General features: G+C 41.2%; 1 protein-coding gene across 4 annotated transcripts in view; it reads right to left on the bottom strand.

Moving 5' to 3' along the window:
* LOC139768255 (CD151 antigen) overlaps nucleotides 1-16,696 on the bottom strand; it is a 116,450-nt gene that overhangs the window by 79,361 nt on the left and 20,393 nt on the right. For all 4 annotated transcript variants that reach the window (XR_011717320.1, XR_011717319.1, XR_011717321.1 and 1 more), the window contains exon 2: nucleotides 10,607-10,699. The gene's annotated coding sequence lies outside the window, so the exon portion shown is untranslated. The remainder of the gene's footprint in view (nucleotides 1-10,606; nucleotides 10,700-16,696) is intronic.

The following is a 16,696-nucleotide window of genomic DNA, read 5'->3' as shown; positions in this document are numbered from 1 at the left end:
CTCGATATGATCGCTCCGACGGACCGGAGACCCGTGCACGTAAATGATCGGGCACGAGGGCGGAGCGTGACGGCATGAACGTCGATCGAAGCAACCAGATCATGAATTAACGCACGCGAAAGAAACGGATATCTTGAAGCGGAAATCTTGAGACGCGAGTACCGAACGGAGATCTTGATGCGCGAGAATCGTACGGATATCTTGAGCGCGCCGTCGCGTAGACGCTCGATGCGTCGATCTACTCCGTTCGCTCCCAGCTCGCTCCCAATATCACGGAAGGCCGGTTTTTGACGATTAACGTGAATCACGCCCGCACTTCGTGGTCAACGCAGACACGTTCTTACGCGAGAAATAGTCTCGTTGCCTATCGGCTCGCCGGATCGTCGCACAACACGCGAAATTTCGAGTTCGGAAGCGACGCAGGTATATGCGGAAGCGTGGCCCGCGCGTGATCCCATTATTGTCGGGGACGCGTGTATGCGTGATCGACGTACACGCTGTAGTCGTACGAAAATATCTCAATATAACTTAAATTCCGGAGTAACGGCGAATCCGGAACAATAAACATCTAATTGTAAGATTAAAATAAATCAACGTCGATGGTTTCAATTTCCTTTTAACATCGCTAAACTGTTTTAGCATGAAACCGCGATCAGGCCACAAGTAATCTCGCGGGCAATGGCATTAAAATATCGTGATAATTAAAAGCGTTCAGCGAGACTCCGTTTTCGCATTCACCTTAAAAAGCCTTAAATCGTCGAATCCATCAGACTCTTCAAGAGACGCGGTCGGTGCGTCGTACGCAAAGTCCCGAACGTTGCCTTTCCGCCGGGGTTACCCTCCGAAGCCGGAGAGAAGAAGAAAATCAAGAGAGAGAGATGTCTCAAGTTTGACCCACTCTCGCGGAAACGAGGAGATAAAGACAACCCAACCTCGCAACGGGCCGGAATAAACGCTAAGAAAATAATCCCGCGGGTTCCAAACGAGATGGCGCCTCTCCCGCCTCCCGCCCCCTTCGGCCCCCCTTCGCCTCACCAAGGCTGCCGTGAAGCTCTTAAACCACCGTATTCATGAGAATACCGTGGAGAAGTACCGTCGCGCAGGTGGATATATACGCCGCATTCAATGCGCATAGCAGCCCTTCCCGACTTACCCGCCCCCCCCCCTTTCCGGCCATTTTCTCTCTTTTATTTCTTTCGACGACGTCGCTCGTCGCGCGCGTTCCCTAAGCGCATTCGTGCTCGCGCGCATGAAGCGCGAGACGAAAAGTAATCTGATTTCAGCGGATTCGCCGAGAAGCTGCCTTTCGCTCGTATGATTAATGCACTGAGAAGCTGGAGGCATCGATAAAATACCGGCTTGCGTCTACGGATAGAATCTGCTCCTGACTTTCAGCTCTACTCTCGTTCGATTAGCACGATTATAATACAAAGAAGAAAAAAAATATACTTAAATCTACAATTATTCTCATATTAGTGCAGTTATATGTTCAATTAATCGGCCCAACGTTACGTCGGCCGTGACGTTAACACGGAACACCCCGATGTTAATTACGTCCAATCTTACTGATGGCAGCAAATTAGCGGTCTGCGGTGAACGACGCGGAAAATGCTAATGTGCATCGTGCTTTACTCGAGGGAATACTTTGATTTTTTCTTGTTACACGCGCGGTATTTAGCGAAGCGTTTCCCGTTAATGAGATGCGCCAACAATTGCTGACTGCAAAAATGTTTACCGAGCAAACAACTGGCCGCAACAGCGTCCCGATGGAATAGCCCCTCGAGAGATCAGAGCTGTACTTTGTACAATACAGTCAACTTCGTCGCGGCGGCCTGACATCGTAAGGAGTGTCAACATCGCTTTGATTCAGCTATGCTCGCCCATCGCTCTCATCTTAGTTGCCTCTAGGCGACAGGGAATTTCAAATTGAGCGCTGTACACCCGATTTCCTCGATTAAACAAATTTCGACTGATAAATTCGAGATATATTAATAAATGTGTGAGCAAAGAGCTGACAAAAATGACAAAAGTGACAGAAAGATTTACATAAGGTAAATTTTACTGAAGGACAGGACAGTAAACAAATACTTAAGAGAAACTTTATAAATCAATTTAAGATAAAACAATTTATAGTGTTTTTTAAATAAATATGTTAGACTTTAAAAAATAATATAACCTTCTAAATCTGTGAATATATATGTAAAAAGCGCGAAAGTTCTTTAAAGTATAGAAAATGTGTTCCAATTTACATACGTTTTACATTTACAACCCATTTACGGCAAATACTCAAATGTCATCTGCACGTACGGCTTAATTAACTTTAGTTGAAATTCTGGATTAATACATGCGATTATTTTATTTACAGAACCCGCCGGTATATCGGTCAAAAGTGTAAATGTTTGATAGTGACAGAACAACATCACGTAGAACTTTTAAATTTATCTCCAACAACCATCGAGCAGTATGCCGTTTCGTTTAAACAAATAAAAAAAGAAAAATTTTTTTAAAAGACGACAAAGCGATGATTCTGATGGCGGAAGTTTTACATTTGTCTGGCAAACGAGAAAGAGCTCAAAAAACAAGCGCTTTCCTTTAATAACTATTATATATATTCTGCCCTCTAGGGCTTTTCCATCTTTAATTAAATCGCATGAGGTTACACCACCGAAGGGAATTCCTGTTGATTTAACTAGACGCAATTAAGATATCTCAAGATTTACGGGAGAATAAAAGAAACTCCCACGGAGAATATCGATATTCTTCAGAAGCTCTAGAGATTTGAATTCGCGGGACGGCGCGCGGCGGCAAAGAGAAACTCTCCCCTGACAGCTTTCGTTGAACACCCACACCAGCCAAGGACGACAATGGTGCTCGTGTACCAAGATTTAATCGCGTCCGGAGGGAGAAGACGGGAAAAAGGCAGGAAGCCTGTAAGCAGCAATTTGTCCTGCTGCGGAATGAAGAAGCGATGAAAGGGCATTTAAAAGTTTGCGGACAAGCGCGAGCCGACTTCACGGTACGCTAAACAAAAGGGGGTTGGTTTACGGCGATAAAGGCGTCGAACTTCCTTCCTTCTTAGGATGTAGTTCCCTTTTGTGGAGACACGTGAAAGGAGGATAATACCGGAAAGGAGAGAAGGAGCGAATGAGAACGAAGAAGTCACGAAAGTATAGAAAGAAATCGAGAAAGTTATCGGAGGGTCCAATATACTTAAACCGCCGCCGTTCGTTCCTTTTTCCGGGCCTCTCTCGCCGTGCTCGAACGCCTTTCTACGACGTGGCTGACATCCAATAAGAAAACTCGACAACCCCCGTGAGAAAACACGTCTCGCTTCGCTCGGATCGACAGAAGGGAAACGGAAACCGCCTCTCGTTACCGATTGCGAAAACAAACGTGCGGCCGAAGACACGCGGGCAAGAGTAGATCGATGCTTAATTACTGCGGAAATTCCTTCCAAAGTCCTTCCACGGAGGAACAGAAACCTTCGGCGTGTTCCAGACGAAATCCGTGTGGTTTACTCCGCCCTCCACCGTACCTGCGATTCCGACGGGCGAAACAATTTATTCGCGAGCGATTGCGAGATGTGTGATGGAATTACACCTGATACCTTGAGAAACTGTTTGCTTTAACGGCGAATCAATTCCCGATCTCGATACCCGATATGTAAGACATCCGAAAAAGAGAAATGTAAAGAGAAATGCCGCTCTCGTATAGATATTTTTCGGGGAGGGGTCTGTCGTTTAAACAATTAAAAGATTTTTCTGCTCTTTCTATTTATCAATTTTTTGTAATTAGAGTCTTGTATTTGCGGTATTCATCCCCGCGCATATAGTACTTTGCCAAGTTTCGGGTTAGGTAAGATCCTTCTTGTCGATACGTCCGCAAGCGTAGTTCCCGCCGAGAACTTTATGTTGACGCGACCACTAGGGAACACGCTCGCACAAAGCGCTTCCGCGCGGGATCGATGCGATGGGAGGAGCGGGGTGTGGGTGTGTGTGTGTGAGAGAGACCGCGAGCTCGCGCTTCAGATCGCACGAAACATCGTCGTTTTGACACGGTTCGATGCGATTTCACAGAGTGGCGCCTTGTGCACGCGCAACTTGCGCATTGTGCGGGTGCAACGGCGCGCCCCACGCCCAGTGGTAGGTACATTGTATGCAGCCGCGGGGGTTACATCGAATCCGCGTTTCAGCGCGCTGGCTTATTACTAGTTGCGGCACACGATAATGCAGCCGAACCCGCGCGTCGCAGTCGCGAACGACGGAACGCCCCGCGCAAACCTCTCGAAAGCGAAGTAATTTCCAACTCTTAAACTGCGAAAGCACGTCCGATCGATTCCAATCTCCATCGCAAAAGACGACTTACATTACCGTTGAAAAGCGGTCACGCGCGCCAAAAGCGGAGTCATTATACGCGCGGTGACGCGAAGGAAAACGACTTCTCTCTTTTTTTTTTTTTTTTTTTTTTTTCCGCTACCGCACGGTAGCGAATCTTCAACTCTTCTGTGTCGCTCCGCATTGCACGAGCGTGGTTTTTCCCCCCCTTTTTATGATTACGGGAACCGTGAAAAAGTTTACCGCTCTGACGGGTGAGAAGAGAGAAGCACAGAGAAAGAGAAAAAGAGATCTTGGCTATTATTATGTATCTCATTTTTAAATAGATATTTTCTCTTGGGCTATTCCGACTACGTAATTCTGGAAAAGGAAAAAGATAAAGGATACTGACACTTTAGCTAATGTTATCTCTGGATATACACGTACGCGCGCTTTGTTTTGTAGCATTGCGAATAAAAATTTAATTATTTTAGCTTAATTCTCTCGCGGCTCATCGCGTATGTATTTCGGGACAGCGCCAGCGCGACAAGACAGTTAATTAAAGCAGAGAGATAATCCTGTTACTTTATACCCTGATATTCTTCATCTATTTTCGATCATTAAATATTAATATGACGATTTGACGCGCCACAAATTTTCATTGTATTATAAATAGACCAGTTGAAACTCATGAGTTCACGAAGCCAATTCGCGATATAAAATTACGGTAACCGCAATTGTGTTAGCTGCTCGGGAATAATTTCTCCTCAACGGTTTATGGTATACGAAATCGCTCGAAGCAATCCTCGCGCGCGCCCTGCTCTCTCGGATGAGGTCTTTTTCTACTTATTTATAACTAAGTCTCGGCTTGATTATGCAATCTGCTTTGTGCAATCGGGGAACACTTCTGCCACGCACGGAAATGCATTACCCTTTCCACGGTTTCTACAGCCGTATAAAGCTGCCGGTGAGATTTCGAGCGTGGAATTCAACGGTGAATTCGCTCGCGTCGTGAAAAATGCAAACGCGCGAAAGTGAAAGAAAAAAAAGGAAAGAAAGGCAAGGCGCCGGGGGGAAAGGAACCGGAGCGGTACCTCCCTCGGGGGTAAGAGAAAAACCGGAGAAATAGTTTGAACTTCAAATTACCTGCCGGATATACGCGAGGTTTGCTAGATTACGAGCATTCGTAAGCCGCGCGCTACACTTTACGCGAAAGGTGGAATTCCGAGGAAAGGAGCGGCAACTCTCTGTCGAATGGAATTCTCATTATTTACGAACTCGCCGGTTCATCTTCTCGCCGGGAAGTATATCAAAGTCGTATTTCTCCGGGAGTCAATACCGTGGACGCAGCATTCATAAACTTCATAACTTGCTTTAATAAAGCGTATACGCCGTATACGGTAGCCGAGGCAGCTGTTGCGCGGATCAAATGAAAATTGAGAGACAAGAATAAAGAGTATCATTTCTGCATCGGGCTTTTTCCAGATGTTTCAACGTATACCATTGTTACGAAAACTTTCGATTTATAGTCTACGGTCTCCGCTTCGTTTTGTTACGGCTTCGTCATTTCTACGGAAATAAACTATGCGAAAACGACAAATACTCGTTAAATTCATTAATTAACTCGCCGTCATTCTCTAGTTTACTCGCTATCAAATTAGTTCGCCGCAATCAAATTAGCAATCGAAAACTTCGTTCAGGCACGCAATTACCGAGCTGGAAACCCGGGAATTTGCAATTCGCCTTTGACTAATTCGACTTTGTCGGCGCTAACTATGTAGGTTATAAACAGCAATGCCTTCAAGTATACTTGGTTGGTGAGATGACTGGGACGGACAGCAAAGAACGCTGCAAAGTGCAATGGCAAGAAGGGTAGCCGCAAAAACTATGGAGCTGCAGTAACAAGCTAGGGAAGAAAATGAAAGAAGCGAGAGGAAGTCCCTTCGGGGGAACATCTGACTTAGACCCACTTTCTCTCTCTTGTATGATTAATTTTCCTGTTCGCAACCGGTTATTTTATCATCAAGCAAAATTGTGATAGATTATGGAGCGCCAATTTTGTTCATGGTTTTCTCTCGTAAAAAAAATGTGGCTGATGAATCCATTCATATAAAATGACCTTAATATCTATATTATTCACTACTTAAACTAGCTTCTTTATCTTTTTTTATCACGAGATACGCTAACACTCTGTGAGTCATGAAAGTCATAAATAAAGATATCAAGAGGCGACAAATCGTAATCGCGCGTAATCAGTAAACAGAAATACCTATACTATTTTCATTTCATCACTCTTCATTACTCCGAGAAAGTTCATAAAAAAAAAATGAAATAGATACAGAAGCTTTCTTTACAATGGACGGTCCAAAGGCGATGAGATTAAATTACATTCCAATCTCCGTCGAACATGAAGAACAATCGTATTCATTCGGGCCTGATTTCGTTTCAAGGTACTCTAAATGCAACTTGCGCTTAGAAATTGATCTCGCGTTTCCGCAAGAAAGACCGAGGTTGCTTGGCAAAAACGACCTACCGCGGCGTATGGATGGAAAGAACGGAGGCGGAGAATTTTCTCGGAGATACGATGATTTGACTTGAAGAGAAGTGGGAGCCTGAAATGCGGCTAGAGGAAAATCTCTCTCTCTCTCTCTCTCTCTCTCTCGTGCAATTATCCGAATACTGGGAACAGTCCGATGTCGAGCGAGGGAGGAAAGAGAGACAGAGAGTGTGGCACAGTTCCGTACACGTGCGAGAGCTCGTGCGAATCGTGACATATTACGCGTCGCGGTAGCTGCTTCCGTGAAACGACGCTCGACGAGGGCGACGCGACGGCGACAGCGGTGGCGGTGATGCCCCTCGTTATCCATATGCAATATGCATGGAAGAAAATATGCGCATGCCGGTCTATAATTTAGCGGTAGCGGACGGAGGCTATGTGAGATCTGTGCGTGTGCAAGTGCACTATGTATATTGACGGAGACGGAGAGCGCGCATCGGCAGAAACCGGCGCGGCGCGCTCGGTGAGTTTGTTGTGTGCTTGTCCTTCTCTTGGTTAACATCTCATATCGTCTTTCGCGGCCATCGAGATGTACTGAGGTACGTACATAGATAATTGATAGAAGTGGAAGACATTTTGAATAATATTAACGTCTTCGTGAATTATTATCAAATTATAATTGATCAATAAATTTTAGCGACTACGATTTTGTCACAGAATTTATGAAAATATTTCATTTTGATCTCTATGTATATATAAAATTATGCACAAAATTTACCAGAAGGGAACGAATATTGCAAGTGAACCGTATTTTCGATAAAATCAGATTCACCGTAGACAAAGAACGAATCAATTGCGAAGTTTTACGTCCAATTTGACCGTTGACGTCCGCAAATTGAAAACGAATTCCAGAACTGCCACTCTTTGTGTTTCGCTATGACGTTGCGGGGAAATAGAGAAAAATATCGCTTTTGTTCGAACGATATCGGAAATGGAATAAAAAAAAAAGGATCACAAGTCTGCCCGCGCGGAAGGCATACGAAAAATGTAGCAGAAAAAATTGCGACAACGCATGCCTTTGTCGACTGTGAAGCTTGCCTCAATATAGAATTCCCAGAAAACTATCCCATACATTACATATAGCTGTCATGCGCGATTCCGGTACCATCTGTGGAAAATTTAGGATTTACGCGACAATTTTATTCGTCGCTTTTAACAAATATTTAGCGTCACGGCGCTCTTTGCAGCAAATCGGCCGGCATGTCCGACGTCGAAAGCTGCCGCGCGTAACAACGCAAAAGCCATTTTTTATCCGAAAATTTCGCGGATGAATCGGCGCGTAGTGTCGTAAAAAATGCCACGCCGGTCGCGCGACGATAATATTCGCGACGCGCCTTCTACATCGTCCGATCCGTTCGTTACGCTGTGGCGCAGATAAAAGTTATGCAGGCCCGGAAATTAGAATTCAATCGATAAATCACTTCGCGAATCGATTTCCACGGTGGAAGCGCGCCAAGCCGAGTCCCGAATGGCCCTCCGCAGATATAACGCAGCTCGCAACTGTTATTTCGGCCAATTAGTTATCCGCACAGCACCCGCAGCGCGGAAAATAGCGCGCGAGAACGATAAACATATAATATTGATCCCACACAGCATTATAAACGAGCACATTAGAGATATATTGAGTGCAGAGAATTTGAAAGAAGCGGACGATTATGTTATAATTCCGGCACTTGCTGGAAAGAATATATATTAAAGATATCGCGTTTCTCGCCAAACCATTATTTCCTTGAAATATAATTTATAAGTTTTACGCATTGTTTGCGCAAAATCTTACAAGATTTCCTTGGAATTTGCGCTTGTAAGAATCTTTGGAAATTCCAAAGGCGGCGTGGCGTGTGCCGTTGTGGTCTCTTTTTCAACAAGGGCTTTCAAGTCGCCGGGTATATATATATATATACCGCTTAACGAGAGACGGTTCAACCCGTTATTCCGTTTAAGTAGAGCACAAAGGATCCGGAACCTTGTGACGTTTCAGGAAGAATCAGGCCTTAATGGGGTTATTTTTCACATTTCATGCGCGGCAACAAGGATGCATGACAGAGAGCGAAAAAAACTGAAGGTGTATATGTATATCGCGTGGGTTGTCGGGAGGATTATCGGCCTTAATCAAACCTAATGAAAAGGGAGATCGAGATCGAGACGGAAGAGGACCTTTCACCTAATGGTTTGAGAAACTGTTGAGAAACCATATCCGCCAGCATACGCCAGCGTGACCATTTATGGCCGCGCAAACAGTTCGCGCGATAATGCACGTCGATTAAGCTAGGTTGAGAATGTATTCCCTTTTGCCTTTGCGCATCGCATATTTTCATAATTTTTTCCCTCGATTTCTCCCGGAAACTTACACGATCAACCGTATCGAAAAAGGCAGAAAATCGCCTTGGAACCAAGAGAAATATGTATACGTCGTATGTATTTTCTGGGAAAATAGAATATATGTACATATTGTGCAAGCTACAATTTTACCGTGCATCGCTGACAGCGAAATTTTAGCCATATTCTTTCACGTTTAAATCACCAAATAATTAATAAAACCTCTATTAAATTAACCTCCTACCAGCGCTAAATAAATTCTAACATATTACAAAATTAGGTGCTAATTAGGTGCTCAAAGCGTTTGAAAATTGTATACATAAGGGAAGGGGGGAGTTTATAAATACTGAATATATAAATTGAACAAAACGGACGTTTCAGAATTACGTACTAATTAGATGCTCTGAGAAATCACTAAGGTAAACCGAAAATGTGTTATAATATTTTTCAAATATTGTTCTACCATAAAAATCAACCATCTCCTAGTCTGATAGAGACAATTCATAGTAAAATATTAATATCTATTTTGTTTTTAGTGTCAAAATACTTGTCCATTAATGTAATATTAAGATATTAAACCACCGAATAAAGTGCTCGCGTTCAGTTTAGCAGGAATTTGAACTTTTTAACGTGACTTTATTCTTGATCTTCAAGCTAGTGGCGCGATCGACGTTTAAGTTAAAATTCTTGCTAAATTGAAAGAGCACCTAATTCGGCGTTTTAATATCTTAACAGTACATTAAAAATTGAATATTTTAATACTAAATATACGTAGGAGCTTTTAATACAACTTCACTCTTGTAAACTGATTGTGCGGTCGACGTTTAAGTTCAAATTTCTGCAAAGTGGAACGAGCACCTAATTTAATGATTGTTAAGTCAGTCCCTCCTCCCAATATCTATATAATTTTCTGCCAAACGCATATAGGTATTCATAAATACCTATAGTTCCAAACTTGAGTACCTAATTGGTACCTAATTGTGCAATGTTAAAATTTATTTAGCGCTGATGGGAGGAACGCTAACTTAATAAGAGTTCAATAAAATACAGAAGAGAAATTATTATTATTATTTGTGATTACTATCAAAGATATTTGCTTGCGAGTGGAACATTGTCGGAGAGCAAGTATATTAGATTAATCGATGGGTTCTTGACATCACTGCAAGTCCAAGTATGTTATTAACTACTGAAGCTCTTCTTGTACATTTCTTGCCGTTTTAAATCACGCAATTTAACACGGTTGAACGTATTAACTTTTAATTTAATACGATTACACGTATTAATTTAACCCGCAATAAAACATGTAAAACGAGCTTCAGTGAAATGTGTCATTTTTTAAACGTTTAAACGTTTATGCGTGTTGAAATAACACACTTGGATTTACAGTGATACAAAACATGGTTGTATTTTGTTCACTCACCCTGCGTCATTGGCGAACAACGTCCGGTTGATCCTCGACGCACATGTCTATTTCAAAGTCCTCGAAGCTATCTACTCCACGCAGTTATTCGATCTGCAACAAAAATTTTAATAGTATTTACCCGATGAATCATCGAGCGCGCAGAATGGCGCGTACTTTTGAGTTAACCATTCGCCAATGGCTGCGCCATGTGAAATTTTATCTACAAAGTCAATAACATCGATACATGGGAGAAATCCGATATTTGATGACGTTCGAACGTGCTCCTTGTATCAAACGCTTTTAAACGCCAGTGTGTTGTGCGAGTAAATTAATCACGTCGCGTATATTTTTATTCGCGTCAACGCGTTGAATTTATCGTGGGGAAAAAGTTAAAGTGAACGAGGCGTATCGCGATATTGTTAAGCGGAATATCGAAGCGCGGTTAATAGCAACTAATCTCTTTTTACTTTTTAGAAAACTATTAAGAAAAATATACAAGTTATTCAAGAGAAGGATGTATATCCTTAAAATTAAATGAAGAGATGGGAGTATAATGCTTGCAAATAGGGTGATTTACCGCGTTTACTTACATACCGTGCTCATACAAATGCCGGGAATTAGCGAGATAACGTGAAGATTACGATGTTAAAAGTAGACGTTTCTCGATACCGGTGGTACGTTAACACAGGGAGTAAACCACTCTTTACCTATATCGTTCTGCATCGCGAAAGGGAAGCGAGTTATAAACGGTGCCCGGAACGTTAACTCGTTGCTGGATGCGCCATGCAAACGCGATTTACGGGCATTTACGGCAAATAAGCCACGACCTACTAATGTGAGCCGACTGCACGGACATAACGTTAAAACGGCTTTTGAAAAGGAAGAACCGAATATCCGGATGTATTACACGCGAAATGTTTCTCCGCGAAAGATCCAAGCTTGTCTTCGTTTGCAAATAAAAAACGAAACTTAATAAAATTTCAACTAAACTAAAAGAAAACTAATAAGAAAAATAATAAAACGAAAAATAATAAAAACATTTATATAATAATCCGTCTTTCTTTACAGTTTTACTAGGATCGATCGCGAAACTTCTTCCGCGAAAAGTTAAACAAATTTTCCGCTTCGTCTCGGCGAATCTATTTGTAGACATTTTATGAAATGGCTTTCAAAAAGTATAGGGGCTTCTTCAACAACGGTTTAATATCTATATTTTCACGAAACTATGCTGCTGCATAATTTCACATTGTGTAACGGATTGTTTTCCTTCGGACGGATATCACGTCGTGTTCGAAGGACACCGCGTTGCACTTTGCATTTTTCAGCGAGTCATACGGAGTCTCATATGCTGCCGCGCGGCAGCGCAACAGAAGCAGCGGGAGCATCAGCTGCGACTGCAAATCCCCGACACCGGTGTATCATCCGGGATGCAGAAGGAATAGAGACGACGGCGCGGCGCAACGGGGACAGCCCTCTTGGGCCGGTCGACTTCCGGTGCACCGTCTGCAATTCCGTTTTGTAATATTAAACTCGCCCGGGGATGAGTACGCTCCGAAAGACGCGCAGCAAAACGATAACGTTCGGAGAGATCCATTCGGAAGAAAAAAATATAGATACGGTAAGCGAGGCAAACTATCCTGTAAACTTCGTTGAAAGCGAACAAATCAACTCTTCGCTCTTCAAAGATCCGTTAAAGCGTATACTTCTCTTCGAGAGCAAAGATATTTTCCTCGAGATATGAGTTGATAGAATATGAAGGAGATTTGCATAACAAAAATTAATATTTTAAGAATAAAAATTGCACTACTCCTATTTGTCCAGTATTATAATTTCACGATAATTGCAAATTAACACAAAAAAGAATATGTAAAATATGTATTTGTACGTTTATCGAGTCATTCATTATATGTATAGGTTTTCAGAAAGAAATCAGTGGAAAGAATTTTTGTGTTATACCCACGTAGATAGGGGTGCGAAACTATTTTCATAATTCTCGCTAGGAATTCTTAATATCCGGGTTACATATTTATTCTCGCCTCTGGAGAGGAATCTCTTCCTCTCATCTGGAGCAAATTAACGCGAGAGCACATCAGCCTCGTATGACGCAGGAGGTCAGAGTAGCGTCATAGTCAGTAAAAACACATTAGCTGGATTCATTCCCGCTTCCCGTGCGGAGCACATTCGCGAAATGTTCTTTGTAGGATATGAAAAATCGTAACAACGAAACACACGTTCGCCGGGAGCGAGTAGCCGGTTGAAGGTGACGTTATCTCGGAAAACTCATAAATGACATATTGTTTATAGTGTTTATACATTATACTATTCTTCATCATTCACGAAAACCGCGGAGGATTATTGCGAGTTTTTTAAACCTATATTTCGCAAGTATTTTCTGCGGGAGAAACTGTAACGTTACACGTTACATGACATTCGTATAACGCGACACATTTTATCTCTTTTATCAGACTTTTATCTTTTATCATTCTGTCCGCGATAGGCATTTCCCGACGCAATAAGGCCCTACCATTCTCATCTCATTCTCTCGGCTGTAGCAAAAAAAAAAACAGGGAAAAAGTTAACGTTTTCAGATCCTCGAAAGTTTGAAAGTTCGAATTGAATGTCAAAGGACCGCGAAGTAGCGTGGACAGTCACAGGGAAGGGAAAGTCAGACGCGGAAAAGGAGACTGATGTAACAAGACGAAGAGACCGTTGTAAGAAAACTTTTTCTCCTGTTGGGATACCGGAAAGCTCCCTTTGACTCGCCTTCTCATCGCGAGTCGTCAACAATATCCGATGTATCAAAAAATAACTCGGATAAAAAAATAACAAGACTCTTCCTTATCCACGTGGTCGGAAGATAAATATAGATATGTTACAATTTCGTCTTCATAAAATAAAGTAATAAGTAATACAAATAATTCATTGGCTCGTTTAACAACTTTGTATTAATTATTATACCGTATTGTGGCACATCTTCAGCAAACAATCTTTAAGTGAAGATTTAATTACGAAAGCATTCAGAACTTTTACTGTAATTGCCAATATTCGGGGCAATACTTCACGATCCACTCTCGCCATTTACCAATCGAAAAAATCTGGTCGATGGGAACTCGTTCGGTTTATTGCAGGCTGAAATAGAGAACGAAAATCTCTGGCCGCCGTGAATAGTAATCCGCATATAGACCGTGTATAGAACGGTTTCGCTCGAGTGTCTCGATTATCCGAGCAATGTGCAAGTCATTTGTACGATATTCAAATATTATGTGTGTCTGTCGTGACACGGCCCGTTTCATGTTTCATCGGTCTGCAATTCCGAATTGTACTCGATCTTCCGTGTCGTGTCGTGTCTCATAAACGAGTTGCGTTCCCTACAGTGTGCCAAATTTACATGACGCTACGCCGAAATCGCGAGTTATTGATTGTATCGCGATCAGATAAAGTTGGAAAAATAAATGAGATTGAACGATGTAGCAAGTTAGTTTTGCGAATATTTATTCTGTTAATCAAAATGAGTAAATTTAATTAATATAAATGTGTGTACATTTCAATCGTACATTTGTCTATAATATACATCACGAATATACTTTTGCCGTTGAATACGACATATTAAATGTGCTCAAAAATACGTTGCATGCAGCTTGATTATTAGAAAACGTAAAATTACTTTACTTTACTTTAGATATACGATATTATATTTATGTTACGTACAATCGTTACGCACGTTGCAATCCGTACAAATCAATCTGTCAAAAATTAAAAAAGGGAAAAAATGTCCGATATATATAGCAAAAATAGAATTCAATTCGTATTTCGTAAAATAGAAAATGGAAAAAGGAAATCAGGGAAACGCCGATGCACTTCGTTCTGTGCATATATCCTCATTTTTTATAATAAATATATTCCGATTCGCGAGCAATGTTGAAAATGTCTCTTTTGACGTATGTTATATACCTGTACAATGTTTCCTTCTCATTAACTTTTTTAAATATCTGTTTCATGCCAAATTATTTTACATTTTATGCAGCCAAATATATTCCCATGCATACATCACAGAAAAAAAAGAAGTGTCAAATCAATCCTGATATACTTTATATACGCAAGAATATATAATTTTCTTATAAGAATTTCAACTTTTTTTTCTTGATTGAACCATATAAAATAAAACTTTGTTTAACTATATAAATGACTTCATTCAAGCAAGTTTTTTTTAGTTTAATGCAATATAATCTTATTTCAAGATTATATATTCTTGCGTATATACAAGTATACTAGTGTTGATTTGATACTTCTTTTTTTTCTGTGATCATGACAGTCGTCAAAAGAAACCCAAAAATATATAAAACGTTCTAGAAATTGCATATATCTTTAATAAATTTAAAATCAATTTTTTCTTCGAGAAAACATAATTTAAGACCTAATTTTCAATAATAAATATTTTTCGCTAATTATTTTTCGTTTCAACTCATATTTTTTCAAAATTATATTATACGATCTCAAATTATAGAATTTACGACATACATATTTTATATGTGTTATTTATCATTTTTTTAAAATGTATAAAAGGCACTTTTTAATTAAACTATATGATAAGGATTGAAAAAAACGAAAAGCCTTTAGAATTAGAACGGCGAACTTTTATTCGTGATAAACGAATATACAAGAGCCGCGATAGGATCGGTACGATTCGAGCGATACAGCGAAACTGGTAGGACATACTTAATTCGGTATTTGAGGTATTTCAAAAAGGAGCGTAAATCAAAATAAACGGTCTCCGAGGTCGTTCGTATCAGGCTGTTTATGAGTGACAGCACTCACACCGCTCAATAGTTATCCGTCGCATCACGAGAATTACATCGCGAATAAAAGAGCGAATTATAAATGTGCGTATTGCCAAGGAAAGAAATATGATTTCCAACAAACTATATTAATTTGACAACTATATTAAAACACGGAAATTTACGAATGCTGAAACAGTCTAAGAAGTCTTTTGCGGGAACGAAAAGAGGAGAATCAGAATCCATCGATAATCCGCACTTACTTTTCCAACCGCTTCATTCAGTTACATCGACAAAAGTCTACACGTTATCCAAATATTAGATATCCCGCGCGCGGTGTCGGGTATTCACTTTCCATCGATTCACCACGATCCGGAAATCTACCGGATCTTTCGCAGAGCGGTGTACTGCAGGCCGCAGCCAGATCCGTTTTATCGTCGTCCGTAGCGAGTAATAAAGTTTTCATCGTTTCGACCGCCGGCTGCGCGGAAATGCAGTTTCCCTGTTAGCGGCTGAGCGTACACACAGTTTCGGAGAGAAACGGGCGGAAGCACAGCATGGATTCGGCAGCAGATCGACGGTCATTTTAATCAATCAGCTATTTACTTACCGTGCAAGCAAGCTTCGAAAGATAAAGGGAAAGTAAAGGAAGTACTTTAAAGGAAAACGCGAACCTAAATCACATTTATAGACTCTAACAAGATTTCTTTTACGGCACCTTCTAATTTATTGCTATTAATTTATATATATATGTAGTATATTTCTTAATTATATGTACTACGTATCTTTCGATCTTTGGTGCATCAAAATCCAATTTTTTTATAAATCTAATGTATATCCGTTTAACGAAAATTTTCACGGTAATGTGATTTATCGGGAAGTACCGTTTCCAGTGAATGGCGGAGCGGTTTGAAGATCTTAGCCAAAGCTCGACTCTCCGAATGACGATTTCTATTGTGTTTCTTCAGCAAAATTCCCAGAGCAATTTCGAAACCAGCACAAACGAGTCGCCGATCGTTTCACGGAGGGAGAAACTTTCGTGGACTGGCTCCAATTTTTCCGCGACGCCCGACGACGACGATACGTATCGTCGCCACCCAGTGTGCCGCGTTTCTACAGCTTTTAACCAATGAAATTCTCTCATTTTGCGCCGGCAAAGCGAGTGCCACTATCGACCAGCGAGCATGTCTGATGGATTCTGAGTTAACGCTCTCTCCACTGCACGAAGAACCGACATAAAATCCGATTACATTTTATTATTCATTTGATTCTCCGAATGCAAACTCGTTTAGGACACGACGCATTGTGGGATTATAAGATTATAAAAAATAAC

This window comes from Temnothorax nylanderi, unplaced genomic scaffold, assembly GCF_030848795.1.
Source record: "Temnothorax nylanderi isolate EJ_2023f unplaced genomic scaffold, tnyl_v1.0 TNYL_tig0015_pilon, whole genome shotgun sequence".
Lineage (NCBI taxonomy): Eukaryota > Metazoa > Arthropoda > Insecta > Hymenoptera > Formicidae > Temnothorax > Temnothorax nylanderi.
This window is presented reverse-complemented; position numbering and strand designations above follow the sequence as displayed.